The 14,034-nt window shown below is 37.6% G+C and overlaps 1 protein-coding gene across 8 annotated transcripts in view; it reads right to left on the bottom strand.

Moving 5' to 3' along the window:
- GNB1L (G protein subunit beta 1 like) overlaps positions 1-14,034 on the bottom strand; it is a 55,412-nt gene that overhangs the window by 31,608 nt on the left and 9,770 nt on the right. For 4 of the 8 annotated variants that reach the window (XM_039505712.1, XM_039505713.1, XM_039505708.1 and 1 more), the window contains exon 2: positions 743-804. The exons of the other annotated variants lie outside the window; for them this stretch is intronic. The gene's annotated coding sequence lies outside the window, so the exon portion shown is untranslated. The remainder of the gene's footprint in view (positions 1-742; positions 805-14,034) is intronic. 8 annotated transcript variants of the gene reach the window in all.

Raw genomic sequence — 14,034 nt, 5'->3', positions numbered from 1 at the left:
GAAATGTGAACAAAAATTAACATAACCAAGAGATTTCCATACTGACATAACATTGTTGCTTTTGAACATTTAAATTTGGAGACATAACAGCATCAAACAGGACTTGCTGATTTATATGACCAAGCTATACAATACTGTATTCGCAGATACCATTAACCTGTTGCCACACATCCTATGTTACAACTTACTAAAGGCCTGGATTTTTACAGGTTGGGAAGTCAGTGCTGCCAGAGCTTTCATTCTACCTGGCCACAAAATAGTTGTTAATGACCAGTAATGACTGACTGCTCAGAAGAATACTTCAAAACAGTAAATCTAATCCTGAGAGATGCAAAGTAGCTCCCTCTGCCACTGAAGTAAACAGGAGGTTAGGAGCTCAACCTCCTTCAGGATCTGCCCTACAGTTAACTTCTTTCCTGACCCCATGTAGGGAACAACGGAGGTCTCCACATTTCACTGTATGAACCAATAAATGATTAGGTAGCAAACTGATTTGTTTATCAGCCACTGGTGCAAATATATGCCAAGAAATCCAATCAAAGCAGGGGAAAAAATGGCTACTAATAGCAATACAATGTGATTTTTTTTCCAATCATTTCCAGTCAGAGAATGAGTAGTTACAGTTTTAACACCTTTTCTCCTCTAACTAGTCATCATCTAACTGACAGAGAACAAAACACAATACACTTATGCCATTAAATAATTAAGTTTGTAAGGAAAATGCATATAAATGTCAACATACAATTTTCAGAAATATTTGGGATTTGAGCTGGTATCTTGAGGATCACTTCCAAATACTTCCATCTGCAATTTAAAAAATTCACTATAATTATTTTCCATCTGAAAACATAGATTCAGCATGGGAAACAAAACTAAGAACACTGAGTTAGCATATGGATCTCATTGCCCCTATACATTTTAGTCACTGAAACAAAACGCTATTAATCAATATGTAAAAGCCATAAATTAACATAAACATTAATCATTCTAATACTCCTGGCGTGTCAGAATGATAATTTTTTTTCAGTCTTTCATTCTGACATACTCGCCTTTAGCTATCAGCTGGCTGACCTTTCTTAACACAGTTAAACATTTTAGGCATTGAAAATCTCACTGAAATAAACATTTTTGAGAAAGCCAAATATCATGGCTACACTTATGCCACTGCACTTGTTTTTAATATGTCAGGCTAAAATACAGCATGAAAACACAGCTGAAATTGATGAAATTTTAGTGTTTCATAAACAGGTTCATTGTCCAGATTAAGGAAAAAGAACCCCATCTGTTTTGCTTTATGAAGCCATTAATTGCCCAGTAAAGTGCAATGATAAAACTATGGAAAGCCTTGTTTTAGGAGAAAGAAATCTGACACAAAGTACACAGTAGTTCAACTCCAAAACAGACTCCCCATATGGCTAATGCAAAAAGATATAGGACCTCTAATGCCAAATCTCCTTGAAAAATTAAAGAATGTGAAAATGCACAAAATAAATGAAAAAAAGGCTTCACACAATTGTCTCTGTATAACACAACATTCAGGCTTAAAGTTGAATTCAAGTTTGCACACTTGCTAAATCATTGCAATCTAGCAGAAAATTGATAAGCCAAGGGCCATCAAAAGGCTGTTTTGAGTAGCCTTTCAGTTCAGCCACGCATAGCAATCTGTCAGCAACAGAGCTCTGTCTACCCAGCCTCCTAAATTAGGGGCGCTCCCAACTTCAGCAGCGGCCATGAATCTCTTGCTTCCAACAGCAATAACTAGTTAATATTGTCCTCAGACGGCAAAGATTTAATTAAACATCTTCCAGACATTTTAGCAGACATTTCCTGAAATACTCTTGTTTAGTAGCAAACTATTAAAAAAAAAAACTGACAGAGAAGAAATATATCAAGTTCTTACAGCGAGTGAAATTAAATCGGGCCAAACTTACATGTCTGCAATTAAGGATTCCGTAATTCTGAGCAATTAAAATATATACTTTATTAGAAAACTAATTAATTCTAGACACATATTTTTCCCATGACAAACTTTTATGATTACTTGATTTATTCCCTTATAATTACTATTTAATTAATCTAACCTTGTATAATATTATACTATTTTTCTGGCACTCGACCAATAAAGACAGTAAATTGATTGCGGTTCCATTGTGCAACAGCAGACTCTGTAATGCCAGTTTCAACACCACGTTTATTTATTTGTCTGTTCTATTACTTTTCTTTTCCTCCCACAGGGCACATGAACATGAAACACAATACGCACCGGATAACTTTTTGTGTTCTATAGATTTTCTCCTTCTAAATGTGAAATATAACATAAAACTTGTTTTAATTCAATAGCAATGCATACGCAATATGATACTATATAATAAAAACACAACTCTTAAGAAATGTTGTTACAGGTCTAACATTTATATCACAAAATAGCTAGTCAATTGACTATTGACATACAGGGCCGGGCCCTCAGCTAGAGTAAACTGGGTTAACTCTATTGATCACCAGTTCCAGCACAGAAGATTGTCCTGTGATATCTGACAATAGGGGAGGAAGGGTCAAATAAAATCTTTCATAGTAATTTACAAAGTTCATACATAATAGGACATTTATTTTAATGTCTCTGTCAGTTTTACCCAAATTAAACTTTTACTGTGTAACTTTAGCTTCAATTTAAAACATGGAGTGACACAAGTTTCAACCAAAATAAAAAACCCTCTCACACCTCACTTTATAAATAATTATTTCTGGAGTAGTAGTATCTGTTTGTGCTAAACAATGTTGCAACACAAACACACTTAATATTTCCAATAGAAGTAACAGTGGCATTTTTGTTCCCCTCTTTACCACTTAAGAGGTAAAAGCTATCCATTAAAAAACCCCACAAGCCACTGCAACTTCATATTCTTTTAAATCTTTTGAATCAGTTATTGGATTTTATGCTATTTTTTCTGCTACAAAATATATAACATTGACCACAGAAACTACTTATCCAAAATGATCTTGATTCTAGAAAGAACGAGTTATTTCATTGTGCACTATAAGAAACTGTACCCAAACTATCTCCTGGTTGAGCTCTCCGAAAAGGCTCCTAAAATATTTTCTTTTATCCTTGTTCCCCCATTTTCTAAAACAGCACTGACAAAATACAAAATCATTGGAAAAGGCCACATTTCAGGATACATTTACAACAGAATACTGCATTTACTTTTTTCACATGGTTTCTGTTTTTAAGATTTATTTTATAGATATGTTTCAGACAACAACTTTTTAAAAAAAATCCACCTAAGTCACAAATAGTCAAAGTAAGCAAATAGTAAATCAGCTATTGTAGCTCCTGCTTGTTTACATAGTTCACATTTTTGACCCAGTCCTGCAAATCCTTACTCACTTGAGCAATCCCTTTGAAGTTAGTGAGGTTTGCAGAATTATGCCCTTAAATCAAAATATTAATTATTTATAGATATTACTGCACCCATAGAGATTAAATTAATTCCTTCTTTAGAATCTTTATGTTTGTTAACTAAGCCACCCTACTGCTGCAAGGCAAGTATTATTATACATCACTTTACAGACAGAGAAACTGAGGCAGAGAGGCTAAGTGATTTGCCAATGGTAACAGAGAGTCACTGAAAGAGCCAGGATCAGCATAGGATTTATGGTCTCCCAGATCTGTGCTCAAATCCCTCTGTAAACACAATGAAAGTAAACTCACTAAACGTTTTCTAAGAAAAGAGAAGTCTTCAAATTGTATAATAAGGTTGTGTGACGTTCCTCTGCTCTGTATTAATTCATTAGGTCAAAACTTGCAAGCTTGATTAGGCAGAAGTCCCACTGGTGTCAGTGTGAGTTTTGCCTCAATAAGGACTATAGAATTTGGTCCATAATCTTTACTATTTCAAGAATCAATTTTTTTTTAAAAAGGCCCAATGTCATGTAGATCCACCATTTCAAATTTAGGATGCAGAGAAGCAGATTAAAAAAACATTTTTCTGCTGTGTGTCTCACTAAAATTCAACAGTAATTGGTATCAGCACCTCCTTTTTGTCCACTGTGATTCCCATCAGATACAATATATTTAGATGTTATTTGGATAAGCCAAGTTATCAGATGGCAAAGTAGTCCAAGAAATGTGACAAGAATGCACCGTAATTCAGGTGCAAACAGGAATGACATTTACAGGGTAAATATTACCTGATCATCAAATACAACAAATGTTTATTTTAACTGATTAGCCTAATCTTAGATTTTAGATACAAAACCACAATTGTTCTTCCATGTGAATTTGATCACATAATTCTAGATCCATTTTTCCATGACCATGTAGGATGCAGTTGTTAAATATACGGTATTTACTTTGAGAGAGACGAGTGGGGCGAGGTAATATCTTAAATATTTAATATCTTTGGTAATATCTGAAGAAGAGCTCTGTGCAGCTCAAAAGCTTGTCTCTTCCACCAACAAAAGTTGATCCATTAAAAGATATTACCTCACCTACCTGGTCTCTCTCATATTCTGGTACCAACATAGCTACAACAACACTGCAATATTTATTTTCCACATTCCTGAGATAACAATATCAAACAGGCAAATAGTCAAAATGTGAAGGATATTAATAAAAAGTGAGTGAACAACTGCCACACCAGTTCAATAATTCAACGACCTTCATACTAGAATTTCTACTATTGAACCTTACAGATGCCTGGAACATTCTGATCAGTTAGCACTTCAATATTTTTAAGGGGTCATATCTTACATTAGCTGTTTATTTCTCTCTACTTGCTAAACCAAAAGTTCCTGTTTAAACATGTTAACATGTTTAAAGTGTTATTATTTATTTAAAGCTTCAGTCCCCTTGTCCAGTATGAACCACAATTGATCAAAAAACAAAAAAAAACCAAAACCCAACAGTGAAATCTAAAACTGTTTCGCCATCTTAATTCTGAATCTTGAACCAGCCTGCAGTACCTGAACTTGAACTTCCAGCCTTTGAATGGGCTCTGAACAGCCCCCTTTTGTATTGCTCTTTTATGCTGGCAGGAACTGAAGTGTCAGTCTTTCATCAGATAATCAGATTATGTCAAATTCTGACCAAATTCATTAAGAAAACCTTTACAAACATCATTATCTCAAACCAGAAAATCTAGATCAAAGTACAACAGATTTTACAGCACAATAAAACTGATTATAAATATTTAAACACTAATTAAAGTGCGTCCATTGTTAAAAAGCACATAAATAATTGAAAGCTACCTCTCTTTATAAAACTATCCAAGTCCACCATATTTATCCACTGCTTCACAGAAAATCAAGGTCAAGATTGGGTGGAGGGTGGGAAGAAGTGCATATAAAAGGGAGTCATTTGAGAACATGGAGGATAGCTAGAGTTTTAAATCATTTGTCTGAAGTAAGCCACTCCAAATGTTCATTCCAGTGAAAGATTGTTAACTCTTTAATGTCTTCACTAAACCCCTTCCTACCAGACAAAGATCTGACAGACAATGTCAGCTGCTTAGGCAAGAGACTCCAGGTCTAGGGGATGGAAGTCACATAAGAAAGAATAAGGGAGGGAAGAACATTTAAAAAAAATATTCGATGGTAAAAAAAATAATTGCCTGACTAACAAAACTATACCAAAGTCGGCCAATTTTTGCTAAAATTTCCATCGTCTCATCTGTGTGTATAAAGGGGTAGATAACTGAAATTTGGTGTCATTGTAAACATGTTTTGTTTTACTTTTCATACAGAGATACTGTGTCTACATGCTATAAACCCTCATGTTTCATGTACTACGAAGAGAAAGTCCTAAGCAATTGCCTTTTCTTCCCCATTCCAAGTGGACATCAGCCATAGATATCATTCTTTAAGGAGGAAACAGAGCATTCATGAGAGGAAGGAATTAGGTATTGACTAATCAATGAACAACAGCAAAAAAAAGTCACCAATATTGGTTCAACTCACTTCGAACTATAATCAGATTCTTCATCTGTAACTCACATTTAAAAACTATAATAATTTAAGGAAAAGAGATTCATTTAGCCATTTTGAGTCAAAGATTTATTTCATAGCTTCATCCCAAATCCTGTATATTGTTAGGATCCCTTTCCCCTTTGAAGACTTAGTGAATGATTGAAGCTTCTACTTTCTGAGAAACAGATAACACAAGACCAGTAATCTGACTCTAAACCACTGGATAAAGGCAGTTTGTTTCCTCTTAGCCCATCTGTCAACACCTCTTCAGTAATTAGTCCTAATTATTACAAAGGACTAGCCTCCCATTCGCATTATTAAATCAGAAATAGTATCATAGCCAGGTATCTTTCAACACCTACCAGACCAGCGACCTTCGATTTCATTGAATCTTCTATCAGTATCCGCCTTTGCAAGAGCCTAGGCAGTAATTTTAGCATCAGCTTCAAAGATGCAGATCCCACAGTGGAATTCCAGGGATGCATTCATATACACATCCACATCATGTGACAGGACAGCAAGCAACATAATTGACCTTTGCATTGTTCCCTAAACTACCATGATATCAAACACACATTCAGTTTTATACAACATAACTCTTTTTGTGCTTATAAGTCTTCCTTTGAACTAAATACTAATAGGGATGCTAATAGCATCCTGGTTGTAAATATAACAATTAAACATTTTTAAGGAATAATACTGAGGTATTGCTATAATTTGGAACAACCAGAGGTATTTTGTTTCTTTTGAGGACTTGCACAAATAAAACAAAGCAGCCCCTTCTACCCCCAACATGGGCTTGTGCCTGTATAAAGAAGGTTTGATGGGTTCTTATTTATTTATATATATTTCCCATATATTTGAAATTCTTCTCTGGAAGGCTTTAGAGGTCTGGAAAACATATATGGTTGCAACATCACAGATACCAAGGAAGTGAAACTTAATTAGTTGAGAAAAGTCTTTGTTTTTGTTAACATATATTTAAGCAAAACTCTTGAAAGAAAAAGGTGTCTGTGTTAAGGATTCAGCACCCTTTCCCTTAAAGGCAAAGAGTGTAGTCACGATACACAGCTGAGACCACTAGTGAGGTCTTGTTTACACTGGGATTTTCAGACACCAGTGCAAACCCCTAGCTTAGACATGGTGCACTGCTATAAAGGCACTGGGGCATGCTACGACTTGCACCAAAGCAATACTAAGGGTTTGTCCTGATACTGGTACAGTAGTGCAGCTACATACAAAAACTTCAGTGTAAGCAAAGCGAGTCCTCCAACAAAAACAGGGTAAACGAGACATGATGTCCCTAATGTTTTGTCTGCTCATATTTATCTTAGAAACATTTTACGAAGGCACAAGCTCATTTCCTCATCCAGCATCCCCTTTGCAGGTCACTTTTAAAACCAACAAAAAGTTTTATAATGATCAGAAGTTAATTATTTTACAGGAAATAGCTATTCAATTTATTTAGGGTGAAATTCTACCCAACTAACAAATAGCCTGAATGATCAGGATTTGTGGCAGGGCACTAAGTGAGAATGGAAATGTGTGAGAATCACACACATCTGCAGGGACTTTATAGCCCCTCTATGGCGCTATTGAAGCTCATGGAGTGGTATAGGGGCCGCAACTCCTATGTGAGGGTTTGGGGCCACGGAAGCCATGGAAGTATTAGACCCATGGTCTCTTCTCCAATCCACCTGTTGCAGTTCCCTCTAAGCTGGTCTATTTGGAATTTTCATGAAGACATCTCTGCAGCACACAGGGAGCGTGCAGGTACTCTGTGGAATTACTCCGCTCCAATTTTCCATAAACATCCCTCTATACTACAGGACTTACATGGTGCACAGGGCATCATGCAGCACATCCGCACCTGGATCAGTTTCCCCTTCATAAGTAACTCAACCTCACTGCCAGCAACAACAAAAAGCTACTAAAGCTAACATCCCCAGTCTCATATTTTTCCAATCAAATGTCATTATAACCATAATTAGCAATAGATAGGTACGGAAAGATCAATGGATCCAACTTTGAAATGCATATAAATATTTCAAATACCATATTAATAAGGCATCCATTAAAATCAATATTAACACGCTTAGTACAAAATACTTATTTCCCTTTATGAAGCTCTAATGGTCATACTAATAGCTCCAGCATAAGGTGGAGTTTTCCTCCTTACAATGTCACTTCTATCATTAACATTTTTTTATAAAAATCAAAATCAGATGTGCCTTTTAAAGAAAAAAGGTGTTTCTCTATTGAATAAATATCATTCCAGTTAGTCTACCCAGCGTAAGATGCTCCTGAGCTCTCAGAATTTTAAGATTTCTGTAGTAGGGCTAAGCAAGTGAGAAAAGGGTAAATACTGAAGGCGAGTATCTGGGCAAGCAGATGGTGACTGTTCTGTTCAAATGCTGGAGAAATGGCATAGTAGTTTAAATACGTTTTTAAAAACACTTAGATTTCCTGGAACTACCAGTTAAAATCCCAGCAGAATGACTGTTCTTCATCCTTCTACATTAAACAGCCCGCTTCCATCTACCACGTGTTTATTTTTCAGTGTAGACCGTTAAAGATTCTGTGTGTTCTGCATCAACACTAAAGAACACTCAGCACTTTTTGTAAGCATTTGTGTTGGTGTCCCTGGCCAAAATCCCTGTCCTCCAACCTACAGTGCAGCATACCAGTTGGTTACCACTCTCCACCCCAGAGTTGGCTGCCTTTCAATGGAGTATTTTACATATGGACAGCTCCTGCTGTACTTTAAGGTCACTTGGTGTCATATGAAAAGCTGGGGATGGAATGGGGATGGAATTTCTTATATGCACCTCTCATCATCTTAGTTTCCATAAAAATGTGCAATAAATGTTTGATCCAAAAATGAGAAGTAATAATTATATGAACAGGCACATACAATGTAGCCTTGAAAAGAAAAATAGGCCCAGCCAGGAAGGATCAAAGATCAAATTCATCCGAACTCAGGGGACTAAGGAGCGGGTGTCCATATCTCCCAGACTCCAGGGCTATGGGGGCAATTCAGCCCCCGGTGTAGGCTAGGGCAGCCCTAACTCACATTCCCAGCTCTCATAGCATGTATGGGTCTTGCAGCAACAGGAAACAGCCAGGGTGCATCCATCTTCCTCTCTTTCTCCTATGGACCGCCTCAGAAACACCCCACCCCTGAAATGATGATGGGAGTGATCCTGCAGTCTTTATTCGGGTTAAACTCCTGCCGAATTTTTGCACTCAATTTAATAAAATCACTAGAAATTACATATTATAGGTGTTGTAATGATGCTGACTCTGTTATACGAACACCATGTAAAAAAGAAAGACCTAATGACTATATTCTTGTATAATGGTTCTTTGAACAAAAGCTAACTGGTGTAGATTTGTTTGATATTTACATGGCAAGGATTTGTAAACTAGTTAAAACTTCCTAAACAAAATAAACAAACAAATAGTAAAAAAACCTGGAGTTTAACCTGAATAAAGACTGCAGGATAAGGCCCCATATTTCCAACACAGTTTTTACAAGGAGAAATGAGGCCCTGCTTTGTTAAATTGCTGGCGACCCACCTCTGCACAAGTTGCAAAACTGTGTATTTATTTGCATATGAGAATATTCTAAGGCAACGCCCTTTTGCAGTTTCCTCAGTGGTAAAATGGCCCTATCCTCCAAATGCTGACAATACAAAAGTAACTTGACAGACTATTCGTGTGAATAATGTTTGTGCAGGTTTGCATCACAGCACCATGAAATGTTCACTTGGTGACTATTTTTAAAGTCAAAACATAAAAATTTTCAAAATCATATATTTTGTATACAATAGTATTATAATTTACCTTGCAAGATCTTCAGTCTCTTGCTCTTGCAAAAACTGCAAGTACTGGGTTCACGGAAGAACTATGTGCTAAGAGTATTATATTCACTGTTGCAATAAATTCTTTATGGTTGAGGCTAGGCCCTTTTTTTACATAAGTGACCTCTGTTTATGTTTGCAGAATATTATTCTGAAGTTTTATTGGATGCTATGAAATGTGTGTGTTCATGAATTTCTTGTGGATATAAGAGATAGATAGATTTCAAAACCACATGTAAAAGATAACAGAATAGAGGGTTGTATTCTAAACAAGCGCTCAAAATAGCTAAAACCTAGTCAGTATTGTGATAATGTGGACAAGTCATACATCATGTGAAGCATATACCCCACTATAAACATATATACAAATGTGAATTCAGTATAACCAGGAATAAATATGAATCAGATGCTTAAGCAGAGAGGTTTTTTTAAATCTGAAAGTCAAAGCTTTTTTCTACACAGCACTGTAAATTTAGATTGCCTAAGCTGTTATTCCTTGCTTCAGTTATTGGTACATTTATGGTTTGGCAAAATAACTCCTTTAAGTAAACTGATTACTTTATACATTTTAAGTGCACAGATTATATTTAATAAAAGCCACTACTATAATTTTTATAAAACTTGGCTGGATTTCACTGGATGGACTTTGGGCATTTTTAAATCCCTGGAGAGCTTGGTATGGAATGTATCTGTTCACTATTATTACCAGTCTCTAATAAATAGCATTGATGACCCTCTGGAATCTAAATTGTAGGTATTCCTCATATACCCATTCAGCACCGGCCATTTTGGATTCAGCTTAAATTCAGCACTTGGCTCTGAAAGAAAAGTCCCAGGCATGCACAAGAGCTGTAATTTCAGGCAATCAACAGGAATGTTAATGGTCTTACACCATCAGGAGCCTGATTCTGAGAGCTGCTGTGCACCCACAACTCCCAATGAAGTCAGTAGGTTTAAAGTTTCAGCACTTCTCAGGAACAGGTCCGATGTCAGATTTTTCCTTCAAGGACCCATTCACAGTCCATTCTATTCAACTGACCGCTAAAGGTGCACCCTCCACAGTTGCTGGAAGAACTGAGAAGGGAACAAAGCAGACAAAGCATAAAAATCATCAACAAGATCAGACAGAAGAAATATTACATTGAATTAAAGTAATTACCAGAAATTAGGACTTCTCTAAAATATTTGCAACAGGCTAGATTGCACCTTGAGACTCAGCCCTGTGTCAGGGCAGCAGGTAGCTACACCACTGAAGGAGGAGCACTAGGAAGAAACTTACTTGGAGAGCCACACAATTCCTTCCCTGCTCCCTTCTTGTTCGGGAGGAGAGTAAGTTTGGGTGAAACTTACTCACTCCTTACTCCTAGCCAGCACCTCAGGCCAGCACATAGAGGGGAGCCCATTTCCTGCCCGCTCCCCCCTTCTCAGGGTGGTGATGGTGGAAATATTAAGCAGGCAGGCTTTATGGTCCCTCCTTTCCCTCCAAAGCATTCGAAAGCAGCCATGGCATGGGGTAAAGAGGGGAGATGGTGGAATGGGACATAGGAAGGCACAATTACTTCCCACTACTCTCCTGGTAGGGCTAGAGACAAACTTGTCCCATGCTGGCATTAGTATGGCACAGAAGAAGAATGCTATTTAAGAAGAAGATACACTTCAAGTGCCTAAGTACAATAACTCAAATTTCATGGGTATCATAGAGATTTTCCTTACCTTTTTTAAATATAGAGTACATTTTAGATATTTAATTACATTTTGGAGCCATCTGGTTACACAGCATTTATGGTGTAAAAGATACCACAATTAAGTGTGTTTGTTTGTTATATAAATAGGGAACAGTAAAATAGAGGTAGGTTTTACCCTCATTATATTGATGGAGAAACAGCCCAAGAGAGATTAAATGTCTTGTTAAGGGCTCAGAAGCAGCTATTTTAGAATAGGATCAGAACTCAGGAGTTCCTAACACCCACTCCTGTGATTAGACCACTACTGTGCCTGTCTCTCACAGAAATGTTTTGGTTTATTTAAATTGTGGGAAGGTAGTGTTTTCTAGTGGTTAGAGGGGGAAATAGTAGTCAGGAGGATACGATTTCCTTTCCTAACTTGGCCACAGAGTTACTGTGCCCTCTCGCTTAGTCACTTGGGGAAACTGAGGTATAGTGAGGTATGAAAATATCAAAGATCTTGAAGACTGAAGAACGTATTTAATAGTTATGAAGCATTTCAGTTCACCTTTAAATGAAATTTCATCTAATAAATGGGCTCCACATGGACACAGGTGTCTGCCTGCATGCATCTTATTGGAAGGCCAGGGCTCAGTTCATTAATGTTGTAAATCACCTTGACGATTATATTAAAAATCTTGCATTTCTATATTGGAAAAATGAGTTACAATACCTAACTCTTATTCATGAATACCATCCAAAATGTAGGAAATTATATACAACCCTTCCTTTGGCAAACAATTGAAATAACTGATCTGTCATAGAAAAAAGACAGATGATAAAACAGTTTAATTCTAATGGCTCAATTGTGGTGCTAAATCACAGTTCAGGATAGAAGGTAGCAAGGATGCACAATGAGCAGGAGCACACCATCGCCTACCCAAAGTAAGGGGGAATCAGATATTGCACCATCCAGGGACAGGGTGCAGCATGTGCCCTCCTAGAACAGGGTGGTTCTGCTAGTCAGTAAAGTGGAACATGGCTCTGTCATCTCCCTCCCTATATGATGCAGCTAGCGTTGCTGTGGGAACTAGCTTAGAGCACAGCTTGCAATCTGTAAAACTCAAACCCTGCCACTGAACCAGGCTCCAGTGTGGGTGCACAAAGGTAGGTGGGTGAGGAAGTTCCTTATATCCTCTCCCCTCAACTTGTGCACCCCAGCAGGGATGGGCTGAACTATAACTCATTCTGGAAAATGTCCTACATTTGACAATGAACTAAAACATTTTGTAACCCACACACCACCTGGGTGTGCTGTTCTGTCCCCTCCAGTGGCACCGAGACCACTTAGATGCTAATGAGTCTGCTCTACAGTTGGCTTTTAGCTCATGCAGCAGAAGCTCATGCACTAAGCTCCAGACGTCCCAGGTTCAATCCCGCCCGCAGCCGCCGATAATGACCAGGGTCTGTTGGTGTTACCATTTCATGCAACAAAAAAAAAAAATCCATTTTCAGCCATTCCCACCGCTTTGATAAACCATTTGGTCTCGTTTCACTTAAACAATCATGGGTGCGTGACGGTTTACAGAGCTGTTTGAGCACCCAGTAAAGTGTACATGGTTGATTAAGCTCTACTACCCACTTTGTTTCTCAACCACTGGGGACTAACAAGCAAAACAAAGTATGTCAAGCAGCCCACTTCTGAGCTGGAATGGCGGCCACTTCTATGGTTAACACCAACAATCACAAATAATAATTTTAAAAAAGGACTTTCATTAGCTTCACTTGTAGGGAGGGAGTGGGAGGAATGATGTGTCAAACTGCAGTCAAGGAAGTACTTATGCCAACTGGAAAAACTGACTATAAACAGCTTTCTTACATAAACAAAGAAGGAAGTAACCAACACCCTCAATTGTTCAGTGAGGAGTGGGGGGGTCTGTAAATGCAACTAGAAAAAACAAACAAAACTGAAACAATTCCTGAATGCTCCTTCTGCGCATAATTATCCCCATATTCGTTGTTCTAATTCAACAAGGTGAAACTGCCAAAAGGTGTTAGAATTTGAGGCACAAATGATAAAACGAAGACGAACGAAGTGCAAAAAGTCAAAATGGGCCAATCATAAAAAAAGAACAAATTTATGAGTGTGATGGACTAAATTCTAGTAGGCAAGGCACATAAATGAACATCAGGAAGATTGAGAAGGGAGCAGTGGGACAGCATTAGGGAAGCTGGCTGATCTGGGGAGACTGCTATGTGGGCCCATTGCAATTTCCATTGTGGATTATCTAAACGGGGAATAGCCATGGTTTACACTGGTTACATGCACACGCAGCCACCCAGATCAAGTAACAGTCCCTGCTCACAGGTCTCTTAGCAGAAATAAAATCTCCAAGAGAGCTACATCCAAAGGAGTGGTCAAAAAATAATTAGATACGTTCATGGAAGATGGGGCCATCAATGGCTATTAGCCAAGATGTCAGGGATGAATCTCATACTCTGGGTGTCCATAAATCTCTGACTGCCAGAAGCTGGGACTGGAT

Source organism: Mauremys reevesii, linkage group 18 (assembly GCF_016161935.1).
Source record: "Mauremys reevesii isolate NIE-2019 linkage group 18, ASM1616193v1, whole genome shotgun sequence".
In the NCBI taxonomy this organism is placed as follows: domain Eukaryota; kingdom Metazoa; phylum Chordata; order Testudines; family Geoemydidae; genus Mauremys; species Mauremys reevesii.
Note: the sequence above shows the minus strand (reverse complement) of the source record. Positions and strands in the feature narration are given on the sequence as shown.